Below are 15,706 nucleotides of genomic sequence, written 5' to 3' on the forward strand. Positions count from 1 at the left end.
AAAAACCGTATTTCTTCGTTTTCGAATCAAAGAGGAAGAGTGGAGTTGCAAAAACCTTGATCTAACTCTCCCCCAACCTTGGGTTACTAGTTTTGAAGAAAAGAAAGCGACGAAAACGAAAATGGGAGAAAGGAGAAAAATGGGTCACGGTTAGAGGAAGAAGATGAAGTTTTGAAATTTTCCTTCCTTTCTTTTTCTTTCCTTTGTTTTTCCTTTCTTCCTTTTTCCTTCCTTCCTTTATATACTATTTTCTTTTCCTTTTCCTTCCTTCTAGTTTTCCTTTCTTTTTCCCTCCAAGCAAACATATATATATAAAATAAATATAACTTAACAAATATCTCAAAATCTAGATATTTATTAAATTACCTTTTCACCCGAAACGCCTTAAATTAACCGTAAAGTATTTTCCGCAGTTAAATTCAATTTATTTATCGACGAGAAATTCTAATTGGCATCGAAATATCTTTTTGATTATAAAACTCCAAAATATTATTAACTTTGGCTTAAAAGCCTCCGAGCCAAAATCCAAAATATACCAAAAATACATAAAAGGGTACTTTAAAATTATGGGTCTTACATTACTCCCCCCCTAAAATTAGTTTCGTCCTCGAAACTATGCATCGATAAATAACTCTGGGTGTTGTTCCCTCATCTTGCTCTCCAGTTCCCAAGTCGCATCTCCAGTAATTGGGTTCCAGATCACCTTGACCAACGAAACATCCTTGGTCCTCAACCGCTTAATCTTCCTGTCATCAATTCTCACGGGTGGTACTTCGAACGACAGGTTATCCTTTAGCTGGATTGTGTCTGGTTCGATCACGTGAGATGGATCTGCGAGATATTTCCTCAACTGCGACACATGAAACACGTCATGGATATTGGACAGTATCGGAGGTAATGCAATCCGATAAGCAACCGGCCCAATTCGTGCAGAAATCTGATATGGTCCAATGAATTTCGGAGTCAACTTCTTCGATTTCAAGGCTCTACCTACTCCAGTAGTAGGTGTGACTCTCAGAAATACATGGTCACCCTGTTCGAATTCCAAAAGTCTGCGACGCTTGTCCGCGTAACTCTTCTGGCGATCTTGTGAAGTCTTCATTTTCTCCTTGATCTTCCTTACTTTAGCTGTGGTCTGTTGCACCATCTCTGGTCCGACAATCATATTCTCACCGTCTTTATACCAACACAAGGGCGTTTGACACTTGCGCCCATATAAAGCCTCATATGGTGCCATTCCAATACTTGCGTGGAAACTATTGTTGTAAGTGAACTCAATCAACGGAAGTACATCATCCCAACTTCCTCTATCATCTAAAACACATGCTCTCAACAGATCTTCCAAGGACTGATTTGTCCTTTCAGTCTGTCCGTCCGTTTGTGGATGGTAAGCTGAACTCAATCGTAGCTTCGTTCCCAACGCTTCGTGCAATGCTCCCCAAAAATGCGATGTGAACTTCGGATCACGGTCTGATACAATGCTCGATGGTACCCCGTGTAACCTCACAATTTCAGCAATGTAGATCTCCGTTAGCTGATCTACCTTATAGGTGGTCCTTACCGGTAAAAAGTGAGCAGATTTAGTCAGTCGGTCCACTATCACCCATATAGAATCATTCTTCCTCCTTGTCTTTGGTAATCCGGTTATAAAATCCATGGAAATGCTGTCCCACTTCCATTCAGGTATATCTAAAGGTTGCAACATTCCAGCAGGTCGCTGATGTTCCACCTTCGCTTTCTGACAAGTTAGACAAGTGGATACATATTCCGCCACATGTTTCTTCATTCCTGGCCACCAATAATTCTGCCTCAAATCCTGATACATCTTTGTTGCCCCAGGATGAATACTCAGCTTACTCTTATGCGCCTCTTCTAAAATCGTTTTCCGCATATCTGTAATTTCTGGTACACAAATCCTACCATTACACCGCAAAACATTATCAGCCCCAATCTTGAACTCAGTCGTCTTCCCTTGTACTATTAGATTCCTCTTCTCTTGAATTAAGACGTCATCCTGAGAATTCGCAATGTCTTCAAGTAATCCACTCGAGATCTTAATCATTCCGAATTTCAAAATTCCCGGTGCAAACTCTACGTTCAAGTGCAAGTCTCTAAAAGCTTCCCACAACTCTTGTTGTCTAGCCATAATTAGTGAAGACACCGATACACTTCTTCTGCTCAACGCATCCGCCACTACATTGGCCTTCCCAGGGTGGTACTGCAGTGTGAAATCAAAATCCTTGAGAGTCTCCATCCATCGTCTCTGGCGCATGTTCAACTCCTTCTGATCAAACAAATATTTCAAGCTCTTATGGTCGCTGAACACGGTGAACGTGCACCCATATAAATAATGCCTCCAGATCTTTAATGCAAAAACAACCGCGGCAAGCTCCAAATCATGAGTAGGATAGTTCCTTTCGTGAATCTTCAATTGTCTCGAGGCATAAGCCACAGCTTTCTTGTGTTGCATCAGAACACATCCTAACCCCTGGTGGGATGCATCACAATAAACTTCATAGGGTTCTTCTGATTGCGGTAACACCAATACAGGTGAGGTCGTCAATTTCCTCTTCAGTAACTGGAAGTTTTCTTCACACTTCTCCGTCCATGCGAACGGTTGATCTTTTCTGGTAAGTTGTGTCAGTGGAGCCACAATCTTAGCAAAACCTTCGATAAACCTCCTGTAGTACCCTGCCAGTCCCACAAAACTTCGTATGTCAGTGACAGTCTGAGGCTGTTTCCAAGCAAGAACCGCCTCAATCTTAGCCGGATCTACAGCGATTCCTTCCTTGGTTATCACATGTCCCAAGAAATTCACTTTCTCTAGCCAAAATTCACACTTCGACAGATTGGCATACAATCGCTTCTCGCGTAAAATCTCAAGAACTTGTCGCAAATGTTCTCCATGCTCTTCTTCGGTCCTTGAATAAATCAATATATCATCAATGAATACCACCACGAATTTATCAAGGAACGAATTAAAGATCCTGTTCATGTAGTCCATGAAAATTGCCGGTGCATTGGTAACTCCGAACGGCATAACCAGGTATTCATAATGTCCGTAGCGGGTTCTGAAAGCTGTTTTCTGAATGTCTCCTTCCCTTACTCGGATCTGATGGTAACCCGACTTCAAGTCAATCTTCGAAAATATCGCGGCCCCTCTCAATTGATCCATCAAATCATCGATTCGTGGCAAAGGATAACGATTCTTGATAGTTGCCTTGTTGAGCTGTCTATAATCCACACATAGGCGCGAGCTTCCGTCCTTCTTCTTAACTAGCAAAACTGGAGCACCCCATGGTGATACACTTGGTCTGATGAATTTCTTCTCCAACAAGTCTTCAATTTGGCCTTTGAGCTCATTTAATTCCAATGGCGACATTCGATAAGGTGCCATTGAAATGGGTCCCGTTCCTGGGTGCAAATCAATGAAGAATTCCACTTCTCTTACCGGTGGCAATCCTGGAATTTCCGTTGGAAATACATCCCGATACTCGTTGACAAGTATCACATCTTCTATTTCCACATTTATCTTTGCCTCTACATTTGCTAGAGACAAAAACTCATGAGTCCCTTCACTTAGCGACACTCGGAGTTTGTTAGCAGCTAAATACTTAACAACTCCTGGTTCGGGGAAAAGAACCAATTTCCGAGCACAATCCAAGATCACATAGTGATAAGACATCCAATCCATACCGAGGATGACCTCGAGTGATTGTAGCGGTAAACAAATTAGATTAACCAAGAAATCCCTATTCTGAATAGTCATTCGACAATGTAAACATGCTGAATTTACGGTTAAGGTCTTAGCAGGCGTGGAAACAACCAAATCAAAAGGTAAAGCAGACACAGATAACTTCAAGCGATTCACACAGTCCATAGCAATGAAGGAATGGGTTGCCCCCGAATCAAAGAGTGCAGTTAGAGTGTTACCTGCAATCTCACAATCACGCTGAATCAGATTACCAGATGGATTTCCCTCTTCAGCATTCACACAATAAATGCGTCCTCTAGCAGTAGGACGGGTAGCCCTAGCTACATTCACCACTGGTTCCACCTTTGGAGCCGTGCACTCCCTTGCCATGTGCCCCGACTTCTGACAATTGTGACAGATGGGGATGTTAGTGGTACAAGCACTAGCATAGTGTCCTTCTTTCCCACATCGGAAACATCGAAGCACTTGCCCCATTTGCCTTCCGAAATTCTGGTTCCCTGGGCGACTCGGTCCACCGTTGTTATTCTGGGGGCGATTATAAGGTTTAGCCACTTGTTTTCCCCTATTCTGATAAGTCGCCCGACTAGGGCCTCCCGAATTAAAATTCCCAACTCGGCTAGCCCTCTTGTTCTTCATATCTTCCACTTCTCTACATTTCTCTACCAGCGCTTGGAAACGTTGAATTCCCAAAGGTAAGACGGAATCTTGAATCTCATACTTCAATCCGTCTTGGAAACGATGACACATGAACGGTTCATCAATTTCTTCACGGAAGAACCTGAAATGCCTCGATAGTGATTCAAATTTAGCAGCATACTCGCCCACAGTCAGGCTCCCCTGGTGAAGTTTCAGAAAGTCGTCACCCAACTTAGTCCTGGTACTCATCGGAAAGTATTTGTCTAAAAACTTTCTTTTGAACGATTCCCAGTTCACCTCCTCGTGGGCTGCTCCCATCAACAACCTTGCACTCCTCCACCAGTATTCAGCATCCCCTAGCAACATATACGTGGCATAGCTGACCTTCACTCCAGCCTGGCAGTTAATCATATCAAAGATTTTCTCCACTTCTTGGATCCATTGATCCGCCTTCTCTGAACCCTCATCCCCCTTGAACTTAGGAGGATTGTAACGACGGAAGTCTTCCAACCCTCTTGATTCTGCAGCACGGATCTCTCTTCCCCTCTTTTCAAGATCCCGTTGAGTCTTGGCAGCGGTCTGTGCAGCGACAGAAGCAGCCATGTTGTTCATAGCCTCCGCCATTTGGTCATTCCTAGCGTTGGCTCTCGGAGCGTCATTCCTTCTGGGCGGCATGGTTTCCTATAAGAACCATCATCAAGTAGAGTTTTAACACTACTTCAAATAATTCTAAACTAACGTCCGACTAACAACACACAATTAAATTGGACTTGACAACTCAAGTCACCTAAACCGACACATGATCAGATAACAACTCCTAACTTATAGGTCGACCTACAATCTATAACCAAGGTTCCACAGCTCCCAAAGAAAACTAAACCTATGCTCTGATACCACAATGTAACACCCCGTTTTTCAAAGCGAGGGTATATTTTTTTTTTTCTAAAAGTAATTAAAACGAACAAAGAATAAATCAGGAAATGCTTTTGGATAAATAATTGAGTCATTATAATTTACAAGCAGCGGAAAAGTTTCTCCAATTACAAATCCAAAACATTTCTACATAAACATCAAATGGTACATGGAACCCATTCAAAGATGATATAAAACTGATAATATTTGTATAAGTACAGTTTTCCAAAACTAAAATACTCCAAACCAAAAAGAAGGACCCCTAGTCCCTATACATCATCCTAATCTGATCATCCTACCAAAAACTATACACCCTGAGTAATCTCCACGCGCCCCGTGAGATCCTCCTAACACAACCGCAGTCAAGCATTCCCATCTCCATCCCTGTCCGTAGGGTACGAACCAGTAGGGCCGTCCTGACTCTCATCTGAGGGCAAAGCCCAGATTTCCACAATAGTGTAAAGGGTCACCAACCAGAAAATAACAGTTAACACATAGCAATTAAGTTTTTGAATGCTCAAAACAACTTTTTAACTAAGCATGCACCTTAACAGGATTTTCAATGTGCGAAAAGTTCATACATTACATTGCCAATGAAAATGAAGGTAAAATGCAGTTCTCGATCTCCTAATTAACACATGATAAAACAAAACATGGATAGATTCATGAGCAATTAATCATACAACTAAAAATGAGGATTTTCACTGAGCCAATCGATTGGGCAATCGATTGGGGTGAAGATTTTTAATGAAAACAGAATCCTGGGCTGAATTCAATCGATTGGTAAATCGATTGATTGGTTCCTGAGCCCCTGGTTTCGAGCCAATCGATTTCCTAATCGATTTGGTGAGGGATTCTTAATGAAAACAGAATCCTGGGCTGAATTCAATCGATTGGTAAATCGATTGATTGGTTCCTGAGCCCCTGACTTAAGGCCTAATCGATTGGGCAATCGATTTCGAAAGGGATTTTAAAAAGGCTGATTTACAAAATCGATTGGCTAATCGATTTTGTGAATTGGCCAAGTCCCTGTTTACCCATCCAATCGATTGGGAAATCGATTTCCCTGATCAGTTTTCCAAAAATTCATGAATTAACCTAAGTCATTCCTAATCAAGTTCACCACTTAACACTTAGCAATTTCTACGCGATTACTACGACACACAAAGGTTCGATAACCATCATACTCACACACAATACACAACACATAGCACTTAACACCTTCATCTCAGTTATCACGATAAATCAAAATTCGAATCACTCAATCATAAACTCAAATCAAACATGACTCGCGTGCCAGGCACCCTAATGCAATGCGTATATGCCAAAATGCATGGACTCGGAATTCCAAACCAAAACCCTCCTCGAAGGGCCGTAAATCATAATTGTACCGCCTATCGCAGGCCAAAGTACCAATTACCGAGGTGCCACCTATCACGGGTCAGCACGATTTACTAAAATGCGTAAATCATAAACGTACCACCTATCACGGGTCAGTACAGTTTACCGAGGTGTCACCTATCACGGGTCAACACGATTTACTAAAAGAAAAAGCGGGAATCGTAAATGTACCACCTATCACGGGTCAGTACAGTTACCATGGTGTCACCTATCACGGGTCAACACGATTTACTAAAATATAAATCGCAAACGTACAACCTATCACGGGTCCGTACAGTTTACCAAGGTGCCACCTATCACGGGTCAGCACAATTCACCAAAAATGTAAATCGTAAATGTACCACCTATCACGGGTCAGTACAGTTACCATGGTGTCACCTATCACGGGTCAACACGATTTACTAAAATGTAAATCGCAAACGTACAACCTATCACGGGTCCGTACAGTTTACCAAGGTGTCACCTATCACGGGTCGACACAATTTACCAAATGAAATGCATGAGCATACACAGACTCCATTCACAACAATCGTTAAGCAAATGCAGATATTAAAAGATTCCCCATTTTTAATACCCATTTAACTTAAACGACTTTCAAACAACATTAATTAAATAAGTCATTAAGAGATTCCCCGTTCTTAATACCGATTTAACTTAATGATTTTCAAAACAAAACGTTAAGCAAACAGTCATATTAAGAGATTCCCCATTCTTAATATACTTTTGACTTAAACGGTTTTCTCGCAAAACATTCAGTAAACGAGTCATTAAGAGATTCCCCATTCTTAATACTCATTTACCGAAACGATTTTCAAAACGATAGTTAAGTAACCGAGACATTAAGAGATTCCCCATTCTCAACGCCCAGTTAACTTAAGCATTTTCCTCAAATACACATTAAGCAAACCGAGGTATTAAAAGATTCCCCATTTTTAATACTCGTTTAACTCTAATGGTTTTCAAATTCCACAGAAACAAATTCAAACATACTTTCACATTCAAACCATAATTCACAACAACCACACCAATTAACAAACATCAAGTTTCATTTACCCATAATCATACACAATGACATTCAAATTCATTTACCACGAAACATTCATCACTATAAACAAAACCTAACTCTTAGGGTTTTACCCATAACGTACTAGTTTGGTTTTTCCCCAAATCGACACATTTAACCCTAACAATTTCCTTCCCACACAACTACATATACGTCCCTAATGCAAGCTAGAAGTTTGGAAGGAGCCCTTACCTCAAAGTTAGCTTTATCGAGTGTTTCCGGTTCCGCGAGAAATTCAGGTAAAATCTCCGCTTGCAACGCCGCTTCCAAATTAGTGCACTAGCACCGTAGCACGGAGGTGAGCAACTTTCCCTTCTATCTCTTCGAGAAAAGAGGTTTGGATCTAGGAGAAACAGAGGGGTTTGTGTTTGGATCTCAAAAACCGTATTTCTTCGTTTTCGAATCAAAGAGGAAGAGTGGAGTTACGAAAACCTTGATCTAACTCACACCTAACCTTGGGTCACTAGCTTTGAAGAAAAGGAAGCAACGAAAACGAAAAATGGAGAAAGGATGGATTTTTGGTTTTATGCTCGCGTGACTGAGGAAGGAGATGGAAAATTCGGGTTTTCCTTCCTTTCTATTTCTTTCCTTTGTTTTTCCTTTCTTCCTTTTTCCTTCCTTCCTTTATATACTATTTTCTTTTCCTTTTCCTTCCTTCTAGTTTTCCTTTCTTTTTCCCTCCAAGCAAACATATAAATATAAAATAAATATAACTTAACAAATATCTCAAAATCTAGATATTTATTAAATTACCTTTTCACCCGAAACGCCTTAAATTAACCGTAAAGTATTTACCGCAGTTAAATTCAATTTATTTATCGACGAGAAATTCTAATTGGCATCGAAATATCTTTTTGATTATAAAACTCCAAAATATTATTAACTTTGGCTTAAAAGCCTCCGAGCCAAAATCCAAAATATACCAAAAATACATAAAAGGTACTTTAAAATTATGGGTCTTACACTCAACTCCTCCAAGGATTACCAATGCTCCTTATTGGAAAACACATTGAAGCCTTTATTCAAATTTGCTTCTAAGCTATAATGAATTCTTGCACCATTCCTTTGAACCAGTTACCAAAAGCATGTCTCAAAGTTTCTTCCCATGCTATCAAAATTTCAAAAGATGAATACCTACTAAGTTTGATGAGTTCCAAGAATAACCTTCATGGCAGAGTCTCCATGAATAAAGGTGATACACTGATCATGTTTTCGGATTTACGTGAAAAGCTTTTACAAATATTGAAATAAGTGGGTTCATGGCAGGTTGTTCCCATTTGGAAATGATTTTATGAGTTCTCCCTTTTCTTTTCATGTTTATTTGGAAAATGTTTGAATAGTTAGAACTTGGAATTTGTAACCAAGTCTTCTTCACATATTGTCATGGTCAAAAGATTTCAACTGGGACTTTGCAAGAAACACAAAGGTCATGGAATAACTCATTCTATTGAAGATGCGTTAATTTTAAAGAAGTTTGTCCCAAAAAATTGCTGCATTAAGCAAGGTTGAAACTAAAGGTATAGATAACAATATTTGGGGTGATAGTACTCACTATGTTGTTAACTCTCCTTTTAGGGATCATATCTCCGACGTTAAACTAGGAGACACCACTGTTATTCAAAAACTTTCTCTCTCAAATTTGGAAAACATTGACAAGAATCGTTAAGAAATTTTTGACTCAAATTTTGTTGATTTTGGTGACTTGGATATCGTTCTGAAGACTCTTGAGCAATCTGACGTCCATGCTACATAAGGTTCTAAAAATGTAATTCACAGGAGATCATTTACGAGGCGATCATCAATATCCAAATATATGTATGGTTCTTGAAGTGATGTTGTGTTAAATAAAGATATTGTTGAAAACAATCAAATTTCTTCTTATTGTTACTGACAAGAATATAAATTTTAAAATTGTTCATGACTTGAATATATTGCAGGTTTTTAAAAAATAGAAATTCTAGTGAAATAACTTGTAAAATTGATGAGAATGCGTCAACAAAAATTTGACAAGAATCGTCTGAGAAATTATCAAATGGATACGGTTTAAATTTTTTGATCCAAACACAACTCATAATATTATTTAAAAATCAAATGAACCATTTTTCAACTCTTAGATTTCTTGAAAATTCATGCAATCTCAAAACTCTAAAAAGAAGTTTCATTTATAGGCAAACAAAAAACATATCAAATCATTTTCAACCTATTTGTTTACTTTATATTTTATTCTAAAATATTTGATATCAAACAATCAGAAATATAACATAATTCTCTCCACCATAAACTCAATGTCAACACTTTTGATTTCTTTTCAATAGTCAAGGCATTAACACATAAGCATAATAAATCATAAAATTTTCACCGCTCACTAGGTGTCAAAAGGCTAAATTCATTTTTATACTGAGGGAGTCATAATCATCATAACATAAATAATCATAAGATTCTTCTGTAAGAATTACTTACTAAAAATAAAATCTCACTTTACCTATTTAATTTTAAGCTTACAAAATTAATCAATTTTAACTATCTCAATTCACAACTTAGAGTTAAATCTAACCATTTCATTTCGAAAAGTACATTAATTTCATAATCAAACTTTTTACCTACAAACACATCAACTAATTTAAAAATTGATATTTTCACAATTTTCATAACACTAACAATATTCTGAAACCCCAACTTAACCAAAGCAAAATAGTAAAGGAAAAAACACATTTTCTACCCACACAAGCGTGCTCGCAGGTTTGAGGAAGAAAAGAGGTTTGATCAAGAACTCAAGAAAGAATATCATTCACCCCCACACTTACATGAAGTAGTGGATTTGGGAAAAGAAAGAGGCAAGGCAATGTTCTTACCTCAAGTTTGTTAGCTCATAAGAACAACCGAGTTGGAAGGAAGAACTTTTCTTCCTACAACTTCTTGATTGTGATGTTTGATCTAGTTTTAAAAGGGTGTTTCTTCTTCTTATTGAGGGTTTGTGTTTAGAGATATGAAAGAGAAATGAAAAAAAAGTTAGAGTGGTGTGTGTATGTGTCTTTGCTGGTGGGTATACAATGGAAGAGGTAGATATTTTTCTTCTCCTTCCTTAATTAACTTAATCTCTTAAATCTAAATTAATCTTCACAAATTTCTAACCATAAAAAAAAAAAAAATACTCAGTTAAATTTAATCCAAAACCCTCACTATTATCCTATATGACACTTAATCATCATCAAATCATTCACTTCTCAACTAAAAAATGTGTCCATCCCTACAACTAATAGTATGTTCAATTACTGAAAATGAGTTAGAAACGACTGATGTCAGATAATTATTTTTACAACAAAAATTATTTGATTATTAAAATATTCAAGTTTAATATTCTTCATTCACAAAAATATCACTCTAACATAAAAAAAAATCTCAACCAACCCAATAACTCTTAAAAAATTTCGTCGAATTCTGAGTTGTTTTAAAATTTAACAGTAGTGCAAGTTGCCTAAATATTTTAAATACGGAAATTTTTTTAACTCCATACTTCGCCAGTTTTTCATAGGAAATTAATAAAAACAAATCTTAAGTGTAGAAGGTTTCTAGTTGGTATGTTGGAGAGGCGGTTAGAAAAATGTTTAATTTAAGGTGATAATACTTTTTGATTGTCTAAAGAGTTCATTAGAAGAATACTTAGTTTGAAGAGGCACTTTACAAACTCAACTCAAGAGGCAAGTGATGTCAAGATCCTTGAGAAAATTGGGAGACCTTAATTATGGTTGTTCTTAAAAACCCTTGAATAATATTTATAATGGAGAGGTGGAGTAAGAATATTAAACTCAATAAGTGCGTGAGTCGAGCCATTTTGAGAAACACTAGAGATTGAACTTTCATATGTCTTTTGAGGCATCATAATATAGAGGGATTGAAGAGGCTTGATAATAATACTTAATGCTCGGTGAGGCAAGGAAACAATACTTAGTTTTGAGATGCTTTAAGACTAATCAAAGCCTAAAAAGATGGATTTAAAATACTTTGGTGGATTATGTCTCTAACTATACTTGAGATATATATCTCTAAAAAGGGAGGACTAGATGTAACAATAATTGTTGTAAATTTGTATAAATGTCTTATTTTTAATCTATGTTTTCAGTGTTTGTGTTTAACCCAAGATAAGCTTTTGATAATGAGATATTGTTTAAAGAAAAAATTTAAAACGATCAACACAATTCAAACTTTTTTTTTTCCAGTACCTTTATTCTTGGGTAGAAAAAGACCATTTAGCCTTAGGTTTTTATTCTCGAGGATACTCTGATTGAGAAAAAAATAACACTTTCAGTTTTTTTTTTTTTTTTTAATTCAAGGAATTCTTAGATTTAAACTTTTATCTCAGTTTCCAATAAAAGGAAGATCAACTATATAAAAAAATATATATTATATTTTTGAGTTAAACTTCACCAGTAATATTTCGAAAAATTGGGATGTGACATTCTGTAATGAACAAAAGTAGACGATATTTAATTGCGACTCTTTTTTAGTTGAACTGTATGAACTTTTATATTAAATCACATAATTTTTTTTTTCAAATCTTCTGATAAGTATACCTTTGCAAATACATTGTGCATAACGATACCTTTGATAAGTACAAAGATATGATCTAATGCTTGAACCATAAAAGGAGCTAATACTCAAATCATTCTCACTAAAAAACAAAATATATTTCATTTAAATCTTACAAGATGTCTTAAAATAACTATAAGGAGAATTGTCCACTACGTCTTCGGGATAATATTAGGCTCTATGCATGTAAGGCTTATTTATCTTTACACTAAAACTACACTAAGTTAAGACTAAGTTATTCTAAAATTGTGACTTACGTTATTAATGTTTACCTTCCTTTGTCCTTGTTGTAGGTCTCTATATGAAGACACCCGCTTCATTAACTATCAACAAAATTGAAAGGCTGAGTAACATAAATCAAAATATGAAAGTAATCATATAAGTGGCAATATTAAAAATTATAAAAAATTTATAAAAATTTGGACAAACATATAATAAATTTTCAACTTTACTTTTACGGATTAAGCATGCACCCACGAGTGCAGTTACATTGACCGTTAGTACAATGTCCTTTGAAAGGATAACAAATAATATGACAATACAAATGTAGGGTACAAGGATAGCAAATTCCTGTAAAGTAAAATAATAAGATGGGGTTATTGAAAGAAGATATAATAAATTTTGGATTAGATAACATAATTTATTTGGAAAACATAAGGGGAAATTTTTTTACCGGCATTTACATTATTTACTATCGAAAGTAAGGAAATAAAGAAGATGATCACACAAACAAATATGAGAATTTTATTCATATTTTTGGTCGTTTTTCTGTAACAAATATGGAAGGTTTGTATCAATTTATATAATGATTTTGTAGCCTTTATGCATACAAAAGAATACAATCACAAATATTAATATTCTTTTACGTGAAACCATGTTTCGTGTTGTCCCTTTATGTCAATCAATTACTGTTCTAAAATAAATAATTGTTATCAATCTTTCATTTCATGTTAAAAAGTCCACAACAACAGTAACGTAGTACTATTGAATGTTGAGGAGGTTTTTAGATATAACAATAAACCCATAAGGTACCAATAAATTGAAAGTAGCTTATCATAAACGTTAATCTATATCAACACTCATAATGATATGATTTATTCCAAATTTTCACCATCATCAAGTTTGGTTAATATGTATCAAATTATGTGTGTCTCATTTGCAATATCTATTTTGTTTTGATGAATCATTTGCAATATTTGTGTGTCAAATTATTTTTCTATTTGTAATACCATGAATAAATTTATTACCTTTTTGTAATGTTAATATTGTATATTAAATTACTTGCAAGTATATTAATATTACTTACAATCTTTATAAAGTACTTGCAATTGTAATGTTAATATAATTTTTATTATCATTTGTTTAATTTCTTGTAATTTATTTTCTTTGCAATTTATGATTCCTGCGCTTTAATATAGGCGGTACATTTACGATTTACGGTTTTTTGTAAATTGTGCAGACCCGTGATAGGTGGCACCTTGGTAAACGGTACGGGCCCGTGATAGGCAATACGTTTATGGTTTACGCTTTTTAGTAAATCGTGTAGACCCGTGATAGGTGGCACCTTGGTAAACGGTACGGGCCCGTGATAGGCAATACGTTTATGGTTTACGCTTTTTAGTAAATCGTGTAGACCCGTGATAGGTGGCACCTCGATAATTGGTACTTCGGCCTGCGATAGGCGGTACAATTATGATTTACGGTCCTTCGAGGAGGGTTTTGGTTTGGAATTCCGAGTCCATGCATTTTGGCATATATGCATTGCATTAGGTCGCTTGGCACACGAGTCGAGTTTGAATCAAGTTATGATTAAGTGTTATGTATTGATTTTGTGTGTAAGTGTGACAGATTGTAAACTATTTCGAAACTCAAGGTGTCGTGGTAATTGTGTTGGAATTGTTAAGTGTTATGTATTAATTATCGTGTGTAAGTGTGATGGATTGTAAAACTATTTCGAAACCCAATTTGTCGTGGTGATTGTCTGGGAATTGCTAAGTGTTAAGATTTGGAGTTGTGTATGAATGTGATTGAATTAGTTTATGTATTTTTGGAAGGATAAGCAGGGAAATCGATTTCCCAATCGATTTGATGAGTTTCAGGGACTTCACTAATTTGACAAAATCGATTTGCCAATCGATTGTGAAAGTTACAGGGGCTCAACTATTTATAAAATCGATTTCCCAATCAATTTGGAAAGTTACAGGGGCTCAACTATTTATAAAATTGATTTCCCAATCGATTTGGCAAGTTACAGGGGCTCAGCTATTTAAGAAAATCGATTTCCCAATCGATTGATGCAGACCCAGAATACAGATTTCACTGAAAACCTTTACGAAAATCGATTTCCCAATCGATTGATGCAGACCCAGAATACAGATTTCACTGAAAACCTTTACGAAAATCGATTTCCCAATCGATTTGCTCAGTAGAAATTTTTATTCTGAGTCATACAATCGATTGCCCAAATTGACTCATCAACGGATTGGTCGGTTGACCCGTTACTTGATTGATTGAAAACCTTATTTGATTTCATTTTACTTGGCAAATATTATATGGACGTTTAGCATATGGAAAATCCTTTTAAGGTGCATACTTAGTTGAAAGGTTATTTTGTGCATTTAAAAACTAAAATGTTATGTGTTAACTGTTAATTTCGGTTGGTGACCCTTTACAACTATTGTGGAAATTTGGGCTTTGCCCTCAGATGAGAGCCACGACAATCCTATCGGTTCGTACCTTGTGGATGGGAATGTAGAGGGGAATGCCTGATTGGAGCTATGTTAGGAGGATCTTACGGGGCGCGTGGAGATCACTCAGGGCGTTTAGTTTGTTTTGGAGAATTATCAAATTAGGTTGACATAGAGGGAACATACGTCTTTCTTTTGAATTGTATTTATTTTAAAATGGAAGACTGTACCTATACTAATATCGCCAGCTTGACATGTTATTTTCGATGGGTTACATGTACCAACTTTTGATGTGTAAATATTTTGGATTCATATTTTGAGAAACTTTTCCGCTGCTTGTAAATTATAATGACTCCATTATTTATCAAAAGGTATTTCCTTATTTGTTTTTCTGTTTTATTTTAATCTCTTTTGAAAAAAAAAATACACCCTCGCTTTGAAAATCGGGGCGTTACAACTTGCTTGCTCACCATATGATCCAAGTGTGAAACTTTTCAAGAACACTGGTGAAGGTGTTAGACAAACTAAATATGCAAGGATCATTGGCAGAATCAAGTTTGCCATTGACTGTACTAGACTCGATATTGCCTACTTTGTGGGACTGTTGTTCAGATTTACCAATAGACCTAGTATGGAGCATTGACACGCTATCAAAAGAGTCATGAGATACCGGTAAAGGACCATGAGTCTCGAATTACATTATCA

At 36.4% G+C, this 15,706-nt stretch overlaps 1 long non-coding RNA gene across 1 annotated transcript; it reads right to left on the bottom strand.

Moving 5' to 3' along the window:
• Positions 1-7,979: 7,979 nt before the first annotated feature.
• Positions 7,980-13,096, bottom strand: LOC113784539 (uncharacterized). Its single transcript, XR_003470594.2, has 3 exons — positions 12,988-13,096; positions 12,767-12,884; positions 7,980-12,637 (listed from the first exon to the last, which is right to left on the bottom strand). It is a non-coding gene; the product is annotated as an uncharacterized lncRNA (long non-coding RNA).
• Positions 13,097-15,706: the final 2,610 nt, after the last annotated feature.

This window comes from Cicer arietinum, chromosome 2, assembly GCF_000331145.2.
Source record: "Cicer arietinum cultivar CDC Frontier isolate Library 1 chromosome 2, Cicar.CDCFrontier_v2.0, whole genome shotgun sequence".
In the NCBI taxonomy this organism is placed as follows: Eukaryota; Viridiplantae; Streptophyta; class Magnoliopsida; order Fabales; family Fabaceae; genus Cicer; species Cicer arietinum.